Genomic DNA, 24,306 nt, shown 5'->3' with positions numbered 1-24,306 from the left:
AGATTGGGAAAGTATTTTTACCAATCCTAAATCTGATAGGGAACTAATATCCAATATATACAAAGAACTCACTCACTTCTTTTTCACACTTGAAACTAGGAACCTTATAATGCAAATAGAGACTAGGCCCATAGATGTGTCCTTCTTTTGACTTTTGCATTATAAGCTGTGGTAAAGAACATATACTTCTAATAAATCTACTGTCCTAAGACTCATCCTGGACTTGTCTTCAAAAGGAGGTTTGGATGTATTCTCAATAAAGGATGGTACTTAATGAATGGTAATAGAATTGCTTTGGTCAAGTCAGGAATTTTATTTGTAGTATATTAGATGTGAATTTCATTGAAGTGTAATGTACAAACCATTTTAAAATTATTTATTTTTGATACAAGGCTTCAGGTAGTCCAGGCTGGCCTGATTGTTAGGTAGCCAAGATTTCTCATTGAGCTTCTTAATGCCCTGCTTCTCTATCATAAGTATGGATATTAGAGGAATGTCCCATATATCTAGTGACTAAATCTTTAGCATAAATTACATTAAAGTATATTATTCTTCCTGAAAATGAATATTAAATATGTATCCCAGTGTTATTTTGCAAAGAGAATAGAACTGACACATTTATTTGAAACAGAATGTTACCTGTACTTCAAAATCCTCCTGCCTATGGCCTTCCATTCACCACACAAGAGTGATGAATACTTTTGGAAGTCATGAATATAACATCATGAATAACTTCTGTAAGTGTTAAAACATTACAGAAATAAAACCATACAATATGCACTGTTTTATTTCTGGATTTCTTTCTTTCTTTTGCTTATCATTACATTAGATTTTCATTCAGGTACTTGTCTGCTCTCATAGATTAATTTTTAGTTGTATAATATTGTTGTATATTAGTTATGCAACTTTTCCATTGAGCCAAAATATTAAACTGAATGGAGTAAAATATTAAAATATTCAGGAAACAAGACATAAAATTAAACAGTGATGCTTTAATATAGAGGGAAATATTTATTCTCTTCTCCCAATATCTACATATTAGACTATGTTTGGAACTATGTTGACAGGCCCCCAAAATAAAATCGTGCAAGGTTTAGAAATGTTGGTGCGGGTCAGATTTCCTGTTCCAGTGGCTGACAGCCTTGAGAGTCGGGTGAAGATGTGAGTGGGATTATCACTACTGTGTCCTTTACTTTAAAGTGACAGTACTAATCTCCAGAGAGTACATTCCGAGGACTGCACAATCTCTTTGGATTTAGTATTAGATAGAAATGGAAACATTCAGGTATTCCTTTCTCCACTATGACAAATCCTACTGAGATTGAGTACAATAAATGAGAGATAAGAATGCAAGCTCCTTAATACACATATTTTGACTTATTGTTCAATGATACTGTCAGAAAATGTGTCTCCTCAAATTTTAAATGCTAGAACCCTAACCCCAAAGTAATGGCATTAGGAAATGGTGTCTTCCAGAGGTGCTTGGGCCTTTCAGCTGCTCCTTCATGAGACTAGTGCCCTTATAAAAGTGACCCCAGGGAGCAGACTTTTCCACTTAACACAAAAGGAAGAAATTTTTACTAAAAGGAGAGTGTCACTGGATACTGGACTAATCTGTCTGTCACCCAGATCTTAGATTTTCAGCATCTAGAACCACGGCAAATAATCTTGTTGTTTATAAGTTGGATGGTTTATGGTATTCATTAAAGCAAGCCAAATGGAGAAAAATGTGTGGGGACAAAAAAATAATAATTATGATGTGGTGGCAAAGCTCAGAATCTATTTTCTGCCATTTTGTACTCTGACTCTCTGACTTACTGATCAGAACAGTACCCTAGATCTGCTGTTTTAGCTCTTGACCCAAAATACCAACATGTTTGTCCATTTCTCTCTTTTATATAGTTTCTCCGGGTTGGAGAGGTGGCTAGGTGGTTAAGAGCACTGACTGATCTTCTAGAGGTCCTGAGTTCAATTCCTAGCAACCACATGGTGGCTCACAACCATCTATAATGGGGTCTGATGTCCTCTTCTGGTGTGTCTGAAGACGGCAACAGTGTAGTCCTATAACTAATACATAAATAAAAAACTATAAAAAATATAGTTTCTCCATTTTCTGGATTTTATTAGGGTATTAGAAATCTCTGGCTCAAATTTTTGTAGTCACTAGAGATTAAATTTACTGAACAGATTAAGACTTAGGTTTACCTGCCAGGTTTGTCATGTTGGATCAGAACTGACCACCTTCTCTTACTGAATGTTAACTTCATTAGCCCAAAATTGAGAAATTTCAATCTTTCCAGAAAATTAATTAAATTCTTTCCTGCTTTGTTTTCTAAAATATACTGTATTTCTATTTCTGTCTAGAAATTGTTCAAATTTATTTTTTTAAAGGATACAAACATTCCTATAAGTAGTTGGTGCTTTAGAATAAAAAGATTTTTAAAATCTTTGAAAAGGAAACCCTACATTTTTATCATTCATATCTGTTATTATAGTGTAACATGCACTGGGACTGTGTAATGAAGCCATACGCATGGTCAAAAGTTACCCAGGAGGAGGGCTTGAGAAGACATAATGTTAGAAACTGACATATGGACTCTCAGCAAGTCCAACATGGCCAAGTTTTCCCTGCAGCACTGCAACATATTGAGTCTCAGCTGAAGTGGTTGGCTCTTATTTAAAGGCAATGTTTTATGGAAATACATATCCTTAAATACAAGATTCATACCATAACCATAGAGATAGTTGTTCTTAAATAAAAAGCACTTGGTAAGTTAAACTTCAAGGGAACCTTCTCAGAAATGTTGAAGGGTTACCTATTACCAAGTGTAGCAACAGATTCAGCAACCTCAAACATTTGCACAGCTCTTGTCCACAATTCACTTTTAGGCAGACACATATATCTTAATTTAACTGAGTTTGTGTTTTCACTGAACTATTAATACTGGCTTGGTTGAATTCTCATGATCACCTGATTCATTACTGCTGTAATGTCTAATCTTTATATTCCATCTTCCTTTGTCTCTCATTGTGACATTATTTTTTTGTTTCTGTTTTTTATTTTTATACACACTGACTTTCCTAAAATAGAAACCTCCCGTATACAAAGGGCTTGTAATAAATTTTCCATGCCTAATAAAACTATTTCCAAAATATGACCTATGGTATAGTAATCAAGGAATATACTTCGTAAAAGATAATTTCATTTTTAAAGATATAAAGATACATGCAAAATTCTTATAGAATTCTCAAAGTTTAGATATGGCATTAAAGACTATCAGAAAACTAGTGTCTCTTGCTTATTTAAACATATTGTTGATTTTTGTTTCATTTGTAGTCATTGTATAAAAGATAAATCTTTGGTATTAAAAGCTCTTCCACATGCTATCCAAAACTTACTTTCAGTGACAAATTACGTTGAAGCAAGTGAGACCTCAAACCTGGCTGTTAGACTCAGGAAAACCATTGCACCTCATAGAACCTTCCTTGAAATTTTCTAAAGCCATTCTTTGAAATTATAGAATCCTTACAAAACTGGTGGTAGAAACATCACAAAATACTCACGGGAGCAAATACGGAGACAAAGTGTGAAGCAAAGATTGAAGGAAAGGCCATCCAGAGACTGCCCCCCTAGGGATCCATTGCATATACAGTCACCAAACACAGACACTATTGTGGATGCCAAGAAATGCATGCTGACAGGAGCCTGATATAGCTGTCTCCTGAGAGGGTCTTCCAGAGCCTGACACATACAGAGGCAGATGTTCATAGCACAGGGTCCCCGATGAAGGAGTTAAAGAAAAGACTGGAGGAGCTGAAGGGGTTTGCAACTCCATAGGAAAATAGAAATATTGTTGATACAATAATATCAACCAATCAGATACCCTACAGCTCCCTGAGACTAAACCACCAACCAAGGAGTACACATGGAGAGACCCATGGCTCTAGCTGCATATGTAGCAGAAGATGACCTTCTTGGGCATCAATGGGAGGAGAGGCCCTTTGTCTTGTGAAGATATGATGCCCCATTGTAGGGGATTGCGGGGATCAGGGAGAGGGTGGGTGGGTGGGCTGGGGAACACCCTTGTAGAAGCAGGGGAAGGTGGGATATTATGGAGGTTTTCTGGCATGGGGGGAGAAGGGGATAACATTTGAAATGTAAATAAAGAAAATGTCAAAAAACAAAAACTAAAACAAAACACCATCCAAGGGGCACACTGACAATCAATTTGAAAAATGATCAAATTACAGGGTCTACACCTGGCTATTTAGTATTGTATTCCATGTACCATACAATAGAAATGGAAATTCAAGGCGAATTATTGTAGCAACAGAATCATATTTGAAACAAATTCCAGAGTTTAGTTTCAGACTTTGATTTAGGGAAGCTTCTAGAATCTCCTTCTCTCACATTGGGAAAAGAGTGTTTCCTAACTGTTCTTACCAGGAGTTTTTAGACAAAGAAAGTCTGACTTTAGGCCTAACCCACTCCATTGTCCTGGCTACCTGAACATTCTTGGTCATTACTGTGCTGTGTAGAGCTCAGATCTTTCGCCTTGTTTTGAATGTACTGACACAAAACTCTTCTGTCATCTCTCCTCCCAGATTAGCTTTCCTTTTAAAAATACTTTTTAATTTTTTGTTAGATATTTTCTTCATTTACATTGCAAATGCTATCCTGAAAGTCCCCTATACCCTCCCCCTGCCCTGCTCCCCAACCCACCCACTCCTGCTTCCTGGCCCTGGCATTCCTCTGTACTGGGGCATATAATCTTCACAAGACCAAGGGCCTCTCCTCCCATTGATGGCCAACTAGGCCATCCTCTGCTACATATGCAACTAGAGACACAAGTTCACAAAAATCCCTGGAACAGATTAGCTTTCCTTGTGGTGAGAATTTCAGACTCTCTTTGGAGTACTCTAAGGATTTTAATCCCAGATGTATGAGTGCTATTTATAAGCCATGACTCAAAGTTTCTTCCTTTGTCCTTTGGCTTGGTTTTTCCTGAGAATATATTCAGTGTCCAGTGCAAAAAGTTTATACCATATCTGTTCCACTGAAGTTTTCCAATAGCAGCTAAGTCCTTGGGGGAATCTTGCCTCCCCTGTTACAGCAGAGCCATAACTGAAAACTCTTCAAGGGGGTTTGACATCAACCTCCTCCTACAATCCTCAAAGGACTGTGATGTCTATAGAAATGAGGATCTATGGTCTGTAAACTAAATCTATAATCCTTTCAACTTTATAGTGTTACAGAATGCTGTGCAAGCCTGCTTGCCCAGAGCATCATGCCCTGAGCTATGCATTCTCCCTACTAACTTTGTAAACTCCACGAAGCATAATGATTCATATCTAATTAAACCTTAGTCCTTATACTCTGGTCTTGCATTCATGGTGAAAAGTGAAAGCTTGGCAAACATGTGTGTTGATGTGCTATCCTAAGTAATGGCTGAGATTTGCTACTAAGTACAAAATTAAGAAATAAATGAAATTGAAAAACAAAACAAAGAAGTGCATCCTGAAATTTTATGTGCTAAAATAACTGTTACCTTGATAGCCTGCTTTTTTATTCTGTTACTAATATTATAAGGAAACTTTCTACTACGTTGTTTCTCTTGATAATGGAAAATTTTCTTATGCTCAAGTTCATCACATATTCTGTTATGTTCTGTGAAACCAATCACAACAGAAGTCAGTATAACTGTTTTGTATAGATACCCACAATAAACTTGGACCTGAACCAACCAAACAGCAGTGCTTCATGTATACGTTTTTATGATATTTGCTTTTGTAAGCTGCAGTGAGAATAGAGCCCAATGTAATAGAGCACATGCACCAATATAAGAAACCATTTGAAATAAGATTTCTATTTTGCATAGGGATTGAGTAAAGTTCAAGTTCCCAAGACCTCTCTGGGAACTGAGATTCTACTTGGCAGATGGAGACATGTATATGAGTAACTGACAACCTGGTTGGCAAGTTAAAACATGAATATTAGGCAAGGCAAGTCCCATGCCACAACTGAATACCCAATCAATGGGAACAGGATAACTATGTAACAAAGACATGTTTCTAAGGAAATCTCCTATCCCTAAATCATGATTGGTGGAATAACTTGGCACAGATATATGTAGATTTTAGGCTTAAAAAAATCCTGTAAGATCTTAACTCAATGTCACAATCAGCTCCTAACTCTGGATTTGTGGCCCTGATTAATCAATCCTGTGGCAAATGGTCAATAAACTACCCCTGCCTGACTGAGGGATGTTTGTGTGTATTGTGAGGCAACTCCTAGACCCCAATAAAACCTACATAGAACATCATGCTTCCAAAACAAACACAATGTGATAAGAATTTCATTACTGATATAACATCTTAAGACTATAATTTTATACTTCACAGTATTTTCCTAGTATTTTCCTTGTTTCTTCATTTCCCTTGATACTATTCAGCTCTTCTTACTTTTTATTCTAAAACAACCAAATATCTTCTCACATTATTCTGCATTCCTCTTTTATCCCTTCCTTCTATCTTCTTTGCTATGGCTACCATGGTACACTACACTAAGTGGCTGCCTACAGAAGCATTTATTTTATGCTAAGTGTCATACCAATAGACGCGTTAATGATATAAAGACAATGATATGAATGTGTTCCCTGTAGTGTTGATTTTGGTTTTGTTTTTGTTTTTGTTTTTGTTTTTCTAAGACAGGGTTTTTCTGTGTAGCCCTGGCTGTCCTGGAACTCACTTTGTAGACCAGGCTGGCCTCAAACTCAGAAATCTGCCTGCCTCTGCCTCCCAAGTGCTGGGATTAAAGGCGTGTGCCCTCATGCCCAGCTAGTGTTGAATTTTAACGGCCAAAGTGATGAAATTGAAAGGTGATAAAATCATGATGACTCCTCTGTCACAAATAGGTTTAAGATTTATAGTGGACTTATAATCCAGCAAAATGGCTGTTCTGGCAAGTGATCACATCCAAAGTCCTTCTAGGTCTGTGCAATACAACTGAAATTCAGACACACCACATAACTTTAATCCTTCTGGCTGGAATACAGACCTCCCCTTAATGTACACCTTTAATCCCAAACAATAAAGGGAAAGTTAGTTTCTTGAAGGAAGCATCTATGTTTAAAGTGACATCTAATTGAGGGGCAGGCAAAGTGATGAATCAGAGAAAGATTTGACAGAATGAGTTAGAGATAGGACATGCCCAACTTTTATAAGAATAGACAGAAAAGAGAGGCTATTTAAAAGGAGCACAGGGAGAGAGAGAAAGTGAGAGGAAGAGAGAAAAAGAGATGTAGAGACAAAAAGAGGGTGACAGGGATAAAGGGAGAGAGGGAAAAAGAGAAGTAGGAGAGTCAGGCAACTGGGAGTCAGTGCAGTGCAATGGAGTTGAGTTCGTTCCTGAGTTCATGCAGTTCAGTGCAGGTCAGAAGAGGCAGTTGATGACAGGGATTGAGAAGGAACCAGAATATTAGAACAAATTTCCAAAGTTAGTTTGAGGTCAAGTGGATCAGTTCACGAAAAATCTGAGAAAAGATTAAATCAGTCAGCTTGGAGAGGAGTTTGATGCAGAGCAGTTGAGTTTAACCAGTCAGCCAGATTTCAGAAAGAATTAGAAATAGTTTCTTCAGCAATAAGCCTCCTAGATTACAATTATATCTGGTGAATAAAAGTTACTTTTGAAAAGGTTCTTAAAAAGAGAATTTATGAACAGTTCAGACAACATGATCTTTCTTCTGCTGAGTGAGAATACAGCAATCATTTTTTTTTTTTGTCCTTCTACCTTCTACTGTGTGCAATAAATAGACTCTCACCAGATGTTCCCACCTTGACCTTGGATGTTCCAGTCTTGAAAACTATGACAGCATATTTTTAAACAATTACCCAGACTAAGTCTTTCTGCTTTATTGTGCAAATCAATAGTTTTCAACTTTCCTAATTCTGCAACAGTTTAAAAGAGTTCTGGTTGTTGTGGTGACTCCAACTATAAAATACTTTTGTTGCTATTGAAAAACTGTAATTTTGCTCCTGTTATGAACTGTAATGTAAATATCTATGTTTTCAATGGTCTTGAGGAAACCCATGTGGAAGGGTTATTTGACACCCCCAAAAGTGTCACAAACCAGAGGTCTCAACACTGCTCCAAATCAAATACAATAAGCCCCAAGTATTATTCCCTCTTCATGACCATAAATACTGAAAGCCTTCTGAGAAATTGGACCCTTTCTCCAGCTTTATATTCAGGCTTTTAAAACTAAAACTGTAACAAAACTACATTTCAGTTATACGCATTAGGGAAAGTACTATCAGAAGAAGTATTCATTCTTTCATTTCACTTGTTCACATACCAGGCATTTACCAAGTGTCTACTATCTTGAGAGCATATGGCTGTTATTCTATCACTGGATGAACCTCCAACCTATAGTATGACAGAAGAGGCAACCAGTTGAGAATTAAATATTTCAGTAATTTATTTTTAAAAGCTGTGTCAGGAAAACACAGACCACCTTGAAAATAGCACAAAAGACTTGAAATATCATAAAATGTTTCCTGGCACCTAAAGTGAAATTTTAAAATAATGAATAAGAATTGGTCAAGAGAATGAGAAAACAATAAAATTTCCATTGAAAGAGGTAAGAATGCTGGAAGTCTGATTTCATAATTAGATTGGTATCCAAAGAAAACTACAATTTGATCACTGAACATAGTCAAAGAATGAGGAGAATGAGCTTGAATAAAGCTAAAAACAGCAGGAAGAATGACTGGAAGAGTGATGTGATAAAGACTTACAAAGTGCTGTGCTAAATTCAATAGATGAACATTGTTTGTACCATTGGAGACCAAAGGGGGTGAAGCTAAGAACATTCCCCAAGTCTGTTATGCTAAATGAAAGGAAGAAAGACCTGCTGAGCTCTATGCAATGCTACACAGGGCACAGAGAACCATCTAAACTAAAACATCTGCCCAGAAAGACATAAAGAAGACATTTGAATTGTAAGGAAACAGTACAGGGAGTTCAATCTGTCTACATACAGAGATGAAAAACATCACTTTGTTCTGGAAGAGGCAATAAAGGAAGTAGAAAAGAAGACACTGTGAGAAAAGAGTAGAGAGAAGGGAGGATGACCAGGGGCTTCTCTGTAGACACAATAGCTCTGCAATGCAAAACACTTTCTGTAAGGAAAGTGGATGAAGATATTTTCTCCAGTTTCTAGGAAGTAAAAAGGAAGGAATAAAAAACAAAAGTAGATTTGTGAGATCATTCTATAAAAACACTAAAGTACAATAATGAAACAATAATGTAGGATGTTTGATCAAATTGTGAACACGGAGATTGTAAACGGATATGACCCAGACTCTGACATGAGAGCTTTCTGTTTACTGTAAACACATACTTGTGGTGTGGCCCAGCCCTAACACACACCTTTAATCTGAGAGTTAAGTAAAGTCAACCCTCCTTGAGAGGTGGAGCAAGTAATTAGTTACCAGGGAGTGAATATCAGTAAACAAAAAAGGAGAATCTTAAAAAATGGATCCTAAGAAAATGTACAGAGTTCACTTTCCTTAAATAGGAGTGATTTTATTTTCCTTTATTGAATAAAGAAAAGAAATTGTCAAGAGGCATAGAAAGCTAACACTACTCTGCTCTGCTGTCTTCCATTCAGGTTGAGTCTACAGTATTTTGTGAACAAATTTCACTGTGAAATAAAGGGCCTGGTATCAGATACTCGGTTTTAGGTTTTCCTGTCTCAAATTTATTTCATGGGAAATCAATTAAAAGCACTGACAAGCTAGCTTGCCAAACAGAAATCAAAAAGCTCTGCTCAGGTAGCAATCTGGTGTATATATTTCTAAATTAAGGAAAAAACTGTAGTTCTGTTTCCCCTTAATCTCTAAACTTTTAAGTCCTTATAGATTGACTTTGGATATAGAAAAATGGTATACATATTTATCTAAGTAATAGCAGTCTCACTATAAAATGTTCTAGCAGTAAGGATATGGATCCTCAAGTGTCCACTTCCTGCTACCAAGCAGGACCCCCAGTGGAGGGCTAAAGATACCAACACATCTGTATAACTTTGAATCCAAAATTTGTCATGTATACAAGAAATGCAGGTGCAAAGATAGAGCAGAGACTGACAGAATGATCAGCCAATAACTGGCCCAACTTGAGACCCAACCCATGGGAAAGCACCTATTTCTGATACTATTAATGATACTCTGCTATGCTTGCAGACAGGAGCTTAGTATAAATATCCTCTGATTGGATCCACCCAAAAGATGACTGAAACAGGTGCAGAGACCCACAGGCAAACATTGGCTGGAGCTAGGCTAATTTTATGGAAAAGTTGGGGGAAGGACTGAGCGTCCTGGAGAGGACAGGAACACCACAGTAAGACCAGCAGAGTCAACTAACTCAAAGCCCATTGGGAGCTTTCAGAGATTGATCCACAAACCAAAGAGTGAGCATCAGCTGGGCCTAGGCACCCTGCACACATGTATATAGCAGAAGTGCAGATTGGTCTTCATGAGGGTCCCACAACTGGAGCTGAAGCTGTTCCTAAAGCTGTTTTCTGCCTGATCTAGGAAGTAGTGACTTATCTGTTGCTCTGTCCATCATTATTCCCTGTTCCAGGATCCAGGTTATAGAAACCCCTTAGCGGGGTTAAGCATCTGAGACATAAGAGCAGTGATGGAACCACGCATCTTAGAACTGTTACTAGAGCTTCGCATATAGCATGGTATTTCTTTGGCTAAAGCAAGTCACACATTCAATCCTTCGGATAGGACTAGGAAGAATGTGCTCAGAGAAAAGAGAGAAATTGGGAACACATAAAAGATCTATTAGAATCGAAATTAAAGATGAAGTGTTCTGTTTATTAAGTATGGATGCTGTTAAATCCAGCATGCTGTGGATGTGAATGGGCATAATAGGCTCATAGAAGATAAATAGTAAATGTTGACTTGAGAGAAGGATATGATAGGATAAAAGGTGAAAATTTCAAGAGAAAAAGAACAGAAAATACTGATGTTCAAAGGTCAGGGATGTGAGGAGGAAAAAAAAAGCATGAGTGGGCAAAAGAGTCACTAATGTAGGAGTGAAACTAAAAGGGTTTGGCTAATTAGCATCTAAAAAGACAGTAATGCAAGGAAGAAGTAATCAGGTGATGTAACTAGACAGTAATTATATTTAGCAAGATGATGATTGCTGACCTGAAGTCCAGAAAAACAGTGTTAGTGGGGTGATTGGAATACAATCTTTATTAGTGTGAGTTCAGTGGGAAACTAGGTGGGGTTCATTTCTACCTGGCAATTAGACTTGTATGGTAATATAGGAAGATTATACAGAGTTAAGAAAGGAGTGACACAAGAGGAAACACAATGAGATGTGATGGTGGTCCTTGGGTTTTTGTATAAATACCCTCTGCCCCTTTTTAGCAGAACAGAGCAGCTTCTTAGGGAAGCTACTGAGTGGGAGGGGTTGTCTCAGGAGAAAGAAATTACCATATTATACTGCCAAGTGGCCTTCTGTGAGACTTACAGCAGGGTGATGTTTGAATGATGGATCGAGGCTTGTCATATAGGTAGGTTCAAGACCAATCCTGAACACATTTGCCTGAACCCTTCTTTACTTAAGTTGACAAATCCAAAATTAGGTGTGGGCAATCCAGTGTAGGCCATCAAAACCACATAAAACCCTTTTTCCAGAATGGAACATGGATTTCAGTTTCTGAATTCCATTTCGAGTTTGTGAGGAGTTTCTCTCTATTTCTCTCTGTGTGACTCTCTGTTTCTGTTCTTCTGTCTATCTGTCTGTCTGTCTGTTTGGCTGTAGGTATGCATGTGTGTGTTTGTCTCTTTCTCTGTTTCTCTGTCTCTCTTACCTATGTAAGTTTTTTTTATATTACTTTCGATAAAATTTGTACCCATTGCTGCCTGCTGTTTCTCAGATTTCCCCCTCCTTTTAATTCTTTAATTGTCAGAGACAACAAACCCAATCAAGACACCAAGACAGTAACAGCAATAAGCAGCAACAGGATCCCCAGTTTCCCTCTGAGCCCCTTGGCAATGAGGCCTCAAAGAGAATGCATCCTTCACGTAGATCTGCAGATGAAGCAATGAGCAGTGAGTTTAGTGTGACCCGGTTTCTATTTCCCTAGAGCAAGTTGGCAAAGAGAACAACCAGGCAGTATTCTAATAGTGGAGATTCTGCTCAAGATGGCCTTTTAGAATGTTCAGTAGAAGGGCTCTGGGAATGCAATTAGGGAGGATGAGTGAGGGGAGTTCCACGTTGCATGTTATAAGAATTAGATCTGCTAAATCTAAGATCCTTGGGAGTATGAGGTTTCTGTGTTCATTGGAGACGATCTAAATGCTGAGCCAGGCTGCTGTCAGGCAGGTAGGGTGTGAGCATCAGTGGACCAGAGAGTGTGGGTATCCACCTGTGCTAATGTGGAAAGGAGGTTGAGGTGACATCTTAACTGGAATGTACAGGAACTTGAAAGTCGCTCCCCCTCTGTAGGAGTCACTGGATGTCCTTTTTGTATTTCATTCCTACTGTACATGTTGTGAAGTTAATGTTTAATTGCCTAAGGTCCACCCTCCTTAAATATAAATGATCAAGATCTTTCTTGCCCATTCCCCTACCTCATGGGTCCCTTTTAGTTTTCTGGATTGTACAAGTAATCCAAATTAAACAGGAAAACCTAAAGACTGGACACAAAGGTTCACATATGAGTGAGAACAAGGGATGTTTGTCTTTCTTAGTCTGTGTTACCTTATTTGGTAAGATTTTTAGGTCCGTACCCCATTTGGTAGGTTATTTAAAAACAAAAAAGAAAACACAAAATTGGTGTTGGGGAGGATGTGGGAATAGATCTGCAGGAGTTAGGAAGAGGAGTGGGGGTTAGCATGATAAAAGTACAAGGTATGAAATCTCAAACAAGTAAGAAAATATATTTAAAATCTTGGTTTACATTTTAAAATGTGTTCAATAAGCACTAACTAGATGGGAATACAGGAGATATGTGATGGGTCGAGTAATTTTCAGAGCTTTGAATGTCTGTGAAGTCTCTCATCCTGTGATTCCAGACACTGCTAAGCTTCTCTTGACAAACTGATATGAGAAAGACTCAGCCCCAGTCACAGAGCCAGCTCTTGAAGTCACAGTGACCTTTTCTCACTACTTGTAATGGCTCACAGTGGGGACTGCTTTTCCCAGATAGTGCACATTAAGAGAGTGATTAGCCAGGGGCATGGCTTATGACTTGGAGAGAAAGAACAGAGAAGCAATGAAATGGATTAAATAGCATACCTTTCTCCACTCAGCTGAAAAACACTATAAAACTTTCTACAATGGCAAGATAGTCTTTAAAAGGCAATTTTAGTCTTTTTCAGAAAATAAAGCTACTTCATAGACATTAATAATGCATTCCCTTTACTTATATAATATAAAAGATAATAGACATGTCTCGATAAGCCTAAACTATTTCTCTAGAAACATGCTTATTGAGGAGTTTCCATTTAAGATTTAAAAATTAATTTCTTGGATGGGGATGGGGTTGGCATCCCACAGTCAAAAACTCTGACACAGGATTGTTCCTGTCTAAAAGAACTTCAGGGACAAAAATGGAGAAGAGACTGAGGGAAAGGAGGTCCAGTGACTGGCCCAAATTAGGATCTACCTTACCTAAGGGGAGGCTATTTTCAGATAGGCCAAAGAAGCAGCTGAGTGAAACAGATGCAGACACCAGCACCCAACCAGTGGACAAAAGCCAGGGACCCCTGTGGCTGAATTAGGGAAAGACTGGAAGAAGTTGTAGAGAAGGGCAGCCCCACAAGAAGACCACCAGCAGTCTCAACTAACCAAGACTGCTGAGATCTCTCAGACACTGAACCACCAACCAGGCAGCATACACTAACTGATATAAGGCCCTGGGCACATATACAGCAGAGGACTGTCTGGTTTAACCTCAGTGGGAGAAAATGTGCTTAACCCTAGAGAGACTTGAGGCCCCAGGGAGTGGGGAGGCCTGGCAGGGTGGAGGTTGGGGGAAGGAGACATCCTTTTGGAGATGGGGGAGGAGGAATGGGATGAGGAACTGTCAGAAGATGGATCAGGAGGGGCACAACAAATGAAAATTGAAAAGAGTAAATAAAAATCAATTAATTTCTTACTGCACGTGTGTGGGTGTCAGAGGGTAACTGGCAGATTGATTCTCTCCTTCCACCATGTGGACTCTGGGACTCAAACTCAGCTCACTGGGCTTGGCAGGAAGCCTCTTTACCAAATGAGCCATCTCACTGGCCCTGGATCTTCCATTTTGAAGAGTAAGATTTGACTAGATATCTGTAAGTACTTTTTAACACAAGCTGACATTAATGTAAATCTATAAAATGAGAGAGAGAGAGAGAGAGAGAGAGAGAGAGAGAGAGAGAGAGAGAGAGAGACCCAGAAGGACCTTTATAGTGCTTCCAACTGCCACAGAGCAAACTGTATGCCAGGATTTATATTCCAAAGCCCTAACTGAAACATCTGTAGATAAGGCCTTTGTGCAGTAAATAAAGTTAAGTAAGCTCAGCAAAATGGCTCTTGATGCCATAAAATAAAAGTGTTTTAGGAAAGGGAACCAATGTACTTCAGTCTCTTCCTTTTTTATGGCTCTGTTAAGGTGGTTGACTTCTTAGTTTAATTTTGGTGGTTTGACTGATAAACTTATCTGTTTCTCTAAAACCTAAAGATTCCTTATCTATTTGAGATATCACTTCCCTGAGATAAATGCTTTCAAATATTAGCCCTGTATTCTTTTGATGCTGATTTCCTTTGGGGCAGAGTTTATGACTTGAATTAACCTAATTTCTTTATCTGTTCTTTCTTCTTTTACTGTCATCTCTAATAGAAAAGGAGAGGAGAAAAGAAAAGAAGAAAAACCAATGTCTTAGTTGTTTTGCATTTTTCTTCTTTTGGAGGCTTTCATTAGTATATGTTTCTGTAGACTATATTCATAGCAGGTTATTAAATCTCAGGATACTAAGATAATAGTAATATACATTCATATGTATTAACTTAGGATTGACATGGCCATGTTTGCTTTCACCTCTTGTTTAAAAAGAACAATACACACTGCTATGCATTGGTAGGAAAAGTAGAATCTGCTTTTGTGTGATGCTGTCCTTGGTGATCTGGGAAATACAAATCAAAACAACCCTGAGATTCCACCCTACACCAGTCTGAATGGCTAAGATCAAAACTTTAGGTGGCAGCACATGTTGGTGAGGATGTGGAGAAAGAGAAACACTCCTCCATTGCTGGTGTGATAACACATTGTTAAAACTACTCTGGAAATCAATTTGGAGTTTCCTTAAAAAAAATGGAAATAGATCTACCTGAACAGCCAGCAATTCTACTCTTGGGAATAAACCCTAAAGATGCCCCAACATGCCACAGGGGCATGTGTTCCACTAAGTTCATAGCAGCCATAATTGTGATAGCCAGAAGCTGGAAACAACCTAGATGTCCCTCAACAGAAGAATGGATACAGAAAATGTGGTTCATTTACACAATGGAATACTTCTCAGCTATTAAGACCAAGGACATTCTGAGTTTTGCAGGCAAAGGGATGGAACTAGAAAATATCATCCTGAGTGAGGAAACTCAGACCCCAAAGGACATGCAAGGTATGTACTCACTAATAAGTGGATAAAAAATAGTCAAAACAGCACAGAATACCCAGGATACAATCCACAGAACTCAAGTAAGCTAATAAGCAGAAGGGCCCAAGTGAGGATGGCTCAGTCCTGCTTGGGGGAGAAGAAAGCAATCACAGGAAGAAGTAGGGAGGGAGGGTCAGGGTGGGAAAAGGGACAGGGAGAGGAAGAGGGAAACATGATCAAGTATTGGGTAGGGGAAAAGGACTGAAGTCCTGAGGGCCAACAGAAAGAATGGAAACGGGCAACTTCAGGAGTTAGGAGTTGGGGGGACCCTCCAGAATGTACCAGGGACTTGGGAGGTGAAAGATTCTCAGGACTCAAAGGGAGGGACCTTAGAAGAACTGCTCTACAGTAAGGAGAGGACACTTGTAGAGCCCACCTCCAGCAGAAAGACAGGCAATCAAGTGAGGGATGGGATTGCCACCTCACAGTCAAAAACTCTGATGCATCATTTTTCCTGTCTGAAGAATCTGCAGGGACAAAAATGGAGAAGAGCCTGAGGTGGCTCCAACTCAAGGAGAGGTCCCAAGGCCTGACACTATTACTAAGGCTATGGAGTGCTGACAAAAAAGGGACCTATCATGACTATCCTCTGAATGATCCAAAAATCAGCTGAAAGAGTCAGATGCAGATATTTGCACCCAACAAATGGAGAGAAGCTGCTGGCCCCTGTGGTTGAATTAAGGAAAAGCTGGAATAAGCTGAGGAGGAAGGTACCATGCAGGAGGACCATCAGTCTCAATTAACTTGGACACCTGAGATCTCTCCAACACTGGACCACCAACCAGGTAGCATACAACAGCTGATATTAGGCCCCCAACACATATACAGCAGAGGACTTCTGGGTATGGGTTCAGACAGAGAAGATGCACTTAACCCTCAAGGGACTGTAGCCCCCAGGGCGTGGGGATGTATGGGGGGGGGACTGGGGACATCCTTGTGGAGACAGGTATAGGAGGAGAGGAGGTACAGGATGTGGAACAGTTAGAGGGTGGACAGGGAGAGGGATAAAAAGGAAGGAAGGAGGGTGCAAAGGAAGGAAGGAAGGAAGGAAGGAAGGAAGGAAGGAAGGAAGGAAGGAAGGAAGGAAGGAAGGAAGGAAGGAAAAATTAAGAATTTCATAAAATGGCATATTTCCTATGCTTTTGTGGAGTATTTTGTGGCTTTAGGTCTTCCAGTAGTTGTCATAGTGGGAAAATGGGGACATATAGGGTAAAATGGTACAAATTTTGGCTATAAGAACATATACTAGAGATCAAATATATAGCATGGCTAACTATAATTAGTAATGCTATATTCTCTTTAAAAATAATATTTCTTTTATTTTTGAGATTATAATGTAATTATACCATTTCTCCCTTCCTTTTTTCCCTCTCAAACCTTCCCACATACCTGCCCCTTCTCATTTTCAAGTTCATGGCTTCATTTTCCCTTGTTTGTGTGTGTGTGTGTGTGTGTGTGTGTGTGTGTGTGTGTGTGTAACCAGCTCATTCTGCATCGTGTTACTTGTAAGTGTGCTTTCAGAGTTGACCATTTGGTACTGTTCTTGTCTGGGAAAGACTATTTCTCCTATTTTCAGAAGTCCTTAGTAGCCTGTACTTCTTTCTGTATGTGTAGCTGAGGACTCGTGGTCTTTTCTTTGTCTATAACTGTGGTTTATTACATTTGTTTGTCTGCCTATGTTGGACTCTCCCTACATTTCAGGGATGAGGCCAACTTGGTCATGGTGTATAATCTTCATATGTCTATATTCTGATTGCAAATATTTTATTGAGCATGTTTTTAGTCTATATTTATCAGGTACACAAGTCTTTGGTTGTTGTTGTGGTGTTGGTTGTGGTGGTGGTGTCTTTACAAAGCTTGGGTATTAGATTGATATTGGCTTCACAGAAAAAGTTTAGCAGAGCTCTGTTTCTATTTTTAAATAGGTCTATATCCTCCTTTGCCCTCTTAGCTTTTCCTTTCCACTACCTCTGGTGGGTAGTGGGCTAGAAGGGAGATTAAAGTACTTAAGTACCCTTATTAAAAAGCTTAGAATACTCAAGATACAATTTGGAAAACACAAGAAAACCAAGAAGAAGGAAGACAACGTTTGGATACTTCATTCCTCCTTAGAATAGGGAACAAAATACCCATGAAAGGAGTTACAGAGACAAGAGTTTGGAGCCAAGATGAAAGGATGGACTATCCAGAGACTACCCCACCCAGGGATCCATCCCATCATCAGCCACCAAACCCAGACACTATTGCACATGCCAGCAAGATTTTGCTGAAGGGACCCTGATATAACGGCCTCTTGTGAGGCTACGCCAGTGCCTGGCAAACACAGAAGTGGATGTTCAGTCAGCTATTGGATGGAACACAGGGCCCCCAATGGAGGAGCTAGAGAAAGTACCCAAGGAGCTGAAGGGGTCTGCAACCTTGTAGGTGGAACAACAATATGATCTAACGAGTACCCCCAGAGCTCATGTCTCTAGCTGCATATGTAGCAGAAGATGGCCTATTTGGTCATCATTGTGAAGAGAGGGCCCTTGGTCTTGCAAACTTTATAAGCCCCAGTACAAGGGAATGCCAGAGTCAAGAAGTGGGAGTGGGTGGGTAGGGGAGCAGGGGCGGGGGAGGGGTATAGGGAACTTTCAGGATAGCATTTGAAATGTAAATAAAGAAAGTATCTAATTAAAAAAAATAGGTTTTTAACATTTTAAGCTTATTGTTTATATTTTACTGATTTTTTTTTTTACTGATTTTTATTATTTCTTGCCATTGATTGGGTTTGTTGTGTTTTTCTAAATATTTGGGTTGTATATTATTTATTTGTGCTCTAGTTTTTTAATGTGGGCATTTAGAGCTATAAAATTTCCTTGTGAGATTGCTTTAAATGTGTTCCAAAGGTTTGGGGGTTTTATTTGTTCTGTTTTGTGTATTCACTTTCCTTTAGTTCTAGGATATTTTTTCTTTCTTTCTTGATTTATTCTTAAACCTATTCATCATTCAGTAATGATGAGTTTATATGTTTACTAGAGATTTGTCCGCTGCTAATTTTAAGTTTTAGTGTATGGTTGTCAGGTAGGCTATAAGGAGTTATTTCAACTTTTCTGAATTTGTAAAGATATGGTTTGTGTCACAGGCTGTGGTCCATTTTAGGAAAGCTTTCATATGCTGCTCAGTAAAATGTTGAATTCTTTGGTGTTTGGTGGAGTATTGGATAGATGTCTCTTAGCTTTGTTTGATGTATGATGTCGGTTCTGCTGTTGCTCTGTGTATGTGTATGTGTATGTGTATGTGTATGTGTGTATGTGCAGATGATCCATCTACTGGAGAAAATGGGGTATTAGAATCACCTGATATTAATTAATTGATATTATTATGTGTCCTTAAATTCTGTAGTACATTTTCTATAAGACGGTTTATATGTATAGGATACTAATATCTTCTTGGTTAATTCTTTCCTTGATTAGAATGAAGAATCATTCTTTGTATCTTATACGTTTTAGTTTGAAGTCTGTTTTGTAGCTATTAGGATAGAAACTGCGGTTTGCTTCCTGGCCTCATTTGATTGGAGTACCTTCATCCATCTTTTTACCATAAGGTAGTACCTCTCTTTAAAGCTGACAAACAACAGATATATGGCTTTCGTTTCTTGATCCATTCAACCAGCCTATGTCTTTTGGTTGGAGAATAGAGGTTATTCGTAGTTGAAGTGACTTTTGGAATGTGTGTTGAGGTTCTTGTGTTGCTGATTATGATACCGGTCCTCATGTTGCTAGTGATATTTTGTGTTTTAATGATTATGAATTTTTATTTCCTTTCAGTCTCTCTGCTATTACCAATCTCTCTTCACCCCCAAATAATGCTTCTTTTATGTTCCTTAGGTTGGTTTATTTGTTTGTTTTTGGAAAAGAATTTTTGAGCCAAGTTTTATAATCAAAGTTTTCCTTTTTCCTTCAACTGTGGCAGATTGTTTTTCTGTATGTCTTATTCTATAATGGCCACCATAGTCTTTTAAGACTTGGAATAAATTACTCCTAGTTCTTCTAATAGTTTCCAATGAGAAATCAGTTGTTATTCTATTCAATTTGCTCTGTATATTTAATATTTTAACTATGATATTCTGTGGGGAATTTTCTTGCCTGGTTTCATTTATTTGGTGCTACTCAAGCTTCTGTTTCTACATAGGTGTGTCTTTCCTTATTTGGGGGAAATTTTCCTCTATAATTTTGCTGGCGATCTGGTCTAAACCATTTAATCGGATTTTTTTTTTCATTTTTGCCTATAAGTCAAATGTTTAGATTTTTCATGGTGTCTCACATTTCCTGTGTATTCTCCTGTGGGGATTTTCCCCCTTGCCTATTTGGTCTACATTATCTACATTATCTACATTATCTTCCAAACCTATTATTGTATCTTTTGCTTGATTGATTTGACTTGTGATGTTTTCCTTTCAGTTTCTAGCTTACGTAAAAGGGTTATTTTCAATTCTGTTTTCATTTCAACTTGAGTCCTCTTCAATGTTTCTGTCTCCTTTTTGAATTCTATTTTCAAGTCCTAAATTGTCTTTGTCATTTCCATTAATCTCACGTTTGTGTTTTCATAACCATTACTGAGGAATTTATTCTCCTTTAAGCTTTCTCCTTGATTTCACTGAGATGATCCATTGTGCCTTCTTACAAGTAACAGCAGGAAAGGTAATGAGTGGCTGATTTGGACATAGAGTTTGGAAATGTCTTGGGTAGGATAAAGTCAGGGGATTAGATGATTGATTAGAAATGTTCTGGAAGAAGCTTACACATTGGTTTATATGCAGGTAGGGTGGCTAGAACGGCCTGGGTCTCTGTATGTGAGACCCAGACTAGATACATGGGTTTTGTGAGGGTGTGTGGATAGAGAGGGTCAGGGAGACTCAATGGAATAGACTCTGGAAAAGATGTGTGTGAGATCTGGGTAGAGAAGTGTGGGGGTGTGCAGAAGGAGCTGTATGTGGTGACAGGAAGCTATTATTACATTTAATTCCACTTTTGCTAGGGAAAGGTAATGAGTGGCTGATTTGGACATAGAGTGGGCCTGGGTTGATGTACAGGATGTGTCTCCTCGTCCGAGCCTGGAGTGAAGAAGTAGATCAGACGGTTGAGCAGAAAGGTTGTCTGTGGCATGGGAGTGATTAGGGGATTAGATGGATATCAAGACTTTTTCTCTTCGATCAATAAAAGCAATCACATTTTAATGCTGCTGAAGACTTAGGTACCTGAAATTTGGCAGTACTTTATGAATGTCAACTCATAAAAATGAAAGAAAACATTGGTTGTTCGCAAGACAATATAATTATTAGTCTTTACATCTGGCAATTCCTGTTATTTCAACATTCTAATTGTTAGATGGATTACACAAGTGTAAATATTCCTTTCAGTTAGCAGATTTTGTAAGAAAAATCATAAAATGTTACAACCATAGCAAAAAAGTGAAAAAATATTTTAGAAACTTTAATCATGTTCTCCAGCCAGTTAGTGAGAGACCCAAACAAAAGGCTGCAGTTACATCCCTGTAAAGGCTCTATGCCTTCCCTCCTGCATCCACTGGAGGGAATAAAGCTTGATTTCCCCTTTGCATAACTACATAGGATGCATTTTGCTCTGCTTCAATCTAATAAAAGAAGACCCAGATTAACTGGCTCTCAGTAATGTGTGAACTTTATATTAAACATGCTAGCATGAAAAGGATCCATTTGAGTGTAGAGCAATATCCAACTAGAAATAATTTATGACCCTTCTGTGAGAAGTGGCACCTGCCAAGTTTCTTACATATGCACTTGTTTATCCCTCCTTCCTGTGACTTCTGTCTTCAAACTCATCTGTCTATATCACCTGCTCTACACTTCCCTGGGAAAACTGTTCTTCCTTCCTTGGAAAGATAATGTAGAATAAGTGCACAGTAAAACTACCAAGTTTTAGCATCATCACAAGCTTGAGCTTCAGCTCATCCATTCAGTGGCATTGTGATCCTGTATAAGTTACTCCATCTAACTGTACCTCAGTTTCCCCTCTAACAATTCTGGAGCAATAATGCACTTAGTTAGAGGGTTGACAGATGAATTGAGTTCAAGTCCTTGACTATAGTAAGTGGCTAAAATGTTAAACATTATGTGTTTTTTTCTAAAACAAAACAAAACAAAACAAAAATCTCACCTGTTCCATTTTCCAGAAGAAGGATCAGGAGCCAGACACCGTGGTGAGAACCTGCAAGATCAGAGAGGCAGAATAAGCACTCAGCTGTCCTTCCTAATCCAGTGATGTCCCAGAAGCAAAAAAGCTGTTTCTCCATTCTGTCTTAAGTACTTTTAACTCAAAGATTCTCCTTTAAAAAATTGGAACAAATGAACATTTAGACATAAACATAAAATGTTTAAATACACATTTAAGGTAATGTATATAAAGTGATGGCATATTGCAACCTTCCAGGAACTTGAAGGAATAGCATTTACATAATAAGCACTAGATAAATAAATTTATTATTTTTTATACTTAGATAAATATGTATACCACTTTTCTACATCCCAAGTCAGCTTATAAGGATTTACAAGTTTCGAGATTAAGGGAAACAAAACTAAAGTCTTTTCCCTAATCTAGAAATATATTATCCAGATTGCTACCAGAACAGAGGTTTCTTTTTAAAGGAGATGACAATTAATGCAGAGATTTATAACTGGTCAACATCGAAACAATAAGAGACTGTGAAGCACCCAGCCTTAAATGGGCTATCACACCTTCATCAACCTAATTACTTCTTTTTGAAAAAGTTAAAAAAATATTTAATTTACATCCCAATCATGACTTTCCTTCCCTTCTCTCCTCCACTTTCCTCCATCACACCTCCCCTTTCCTATGCTCCGACCCATTTTGTCTCCCAACCCATCCCCTTCCACTCTCTGGCTCCTATGACTTTTTTTTACCTCCCCCTTCTTAGTAACATTCAAGAATCTTCACTTGGACCTTCCTTCTTGTTTCACAATTTTGGGTCTGTGGGGTGTATCATGGATATCCTATGCTTTATGGCTAATATCCACTTATCAGTGAGTACATACTATACATGTTTTTGGGGGTCTGGATTACCTCATTCAGGATGATATTTTCAAGTTTCATCCATTTGCCTGCAAGATTCATTTCTTTGTTTTTAATAGCTGAATAGTATTCCGTTGTGTAAGTGAACCACATTTTTTTTTTAATTACCATTGAGTTTATTGTGTTGGCACCAGGCCTGGCCTATAATGTGCTTATAATATACTCAGTGAGGGTTCATTGGCAAAAACTGATTTTCCCCAAGAGTATTTTGAAAATACTGTGTGGAACACTCATAACTCCCCTTAGGTAGTGTATGAGTCATAAGGTGAATGTAATGGAAGTTCTAGATTTTCTTTCTAGAGAAACTTGGCAACATTTATCTATCTTCTGGGAGGTCTGTCAGTTTCCCAGAGCAGTTCTATCAGTCATGGGCTCACTTCCTGGAGATTGTTAGGATGTGGATAGGAAGAGTCATCCCTCAAGAGACTGGCCTATAGACGACTTGATTCCCAGCTAGTGGTACTATTGGATGAAGAAGGCACTGACGTCAACATCGGGTTGAGCATTGACAAGTTTATGTTGAATTGGTTCCTGGGAGATGGGGCCCTATTAGAAATAAATTAGCGAGCATGCTTTTGAAGAATATATTGTATGCCTGCCTGCAGCATGGAGCTTGAAAGACCACTGCACTGACCTGCATCAAGCGGACAGAAAGAGGAAGCTCACCAGGGGTGTCCTCAGGACCCCTTCCTCTAAGGTGCTCTTCCACATTTCTGCTCTACCACCTGCTTGAAAACAATGGGGCTAGCCATTCCTTTTACCTTATTTATGTTGGATACTTTGTAACAGCAAAGAAGCACATTATCTTTATCAATTATTCCATTGAGGGACATATGGGTTCTTTCTTGTTTCTATTACAAATCCAGCTTCTACAAATGCAGTCGAGCAAGTGTCCTTGTGGTATGTTGGAACATCTTTTGGCTATATGTCCAGGAGTGGTATAGCTGGGTCTTCAGGTAGAACTATTCTCAATTTTCTGAAAAACTGCCAAATTGCTTTCTAAAGAGTTTGTACAAGTTTGTACTCCCACTAGCAATGGAAGAGTGTTTCTATTGCTCCACATTCTCACCAGCATGAGATGTAGCTTGAGTTTTTGATCTTAGCCATTCTGACAACTATAAATGACGACTATAAGATGGAATCTCAGTCATTTTGATTTGTATTTCCCTTATGACTAAGGATGTTAAAGAATTTTTTTAGTGCTTCTCTGCCAGTAGATATCCCTCTGTCAAGAATTGTCTCTAACTTTGTACTCTACTTTTATTTGGGTTATTTGGTTTGTTGGTGTCTAATTTCTTATATCTCTATATACTTCGGATATTATCCCTCTGTCAGATGTAGATTTGGTGAAGATCTTTTCCCATTCTGTAAGCTGCCGTTTTGTCTATTGATGGTGTCTTTTGCTTTACAGAAGGTTTTCAGTTTCACGGGATCTGATTTATTGCCTGAGCTGTTGGTATTCTGCTCTATATTCCCC

This window comes from Mus pahari, chromosome 1, assembly GCF_900095145.1.
Source record: "Mus pahari chromosome 1, PAHARI_EIJ_v1.1, whole genome shotgun sequence".
Taxonomy (NCBI): domain Eukaryota; kingdom Metazoa; phylum Chordata; class Mammalia; order Rodentia; family Muridae; genus Mus; species Mus pahari.
This window is presented reverse-complemented; position numbering follows the sequence as displayed.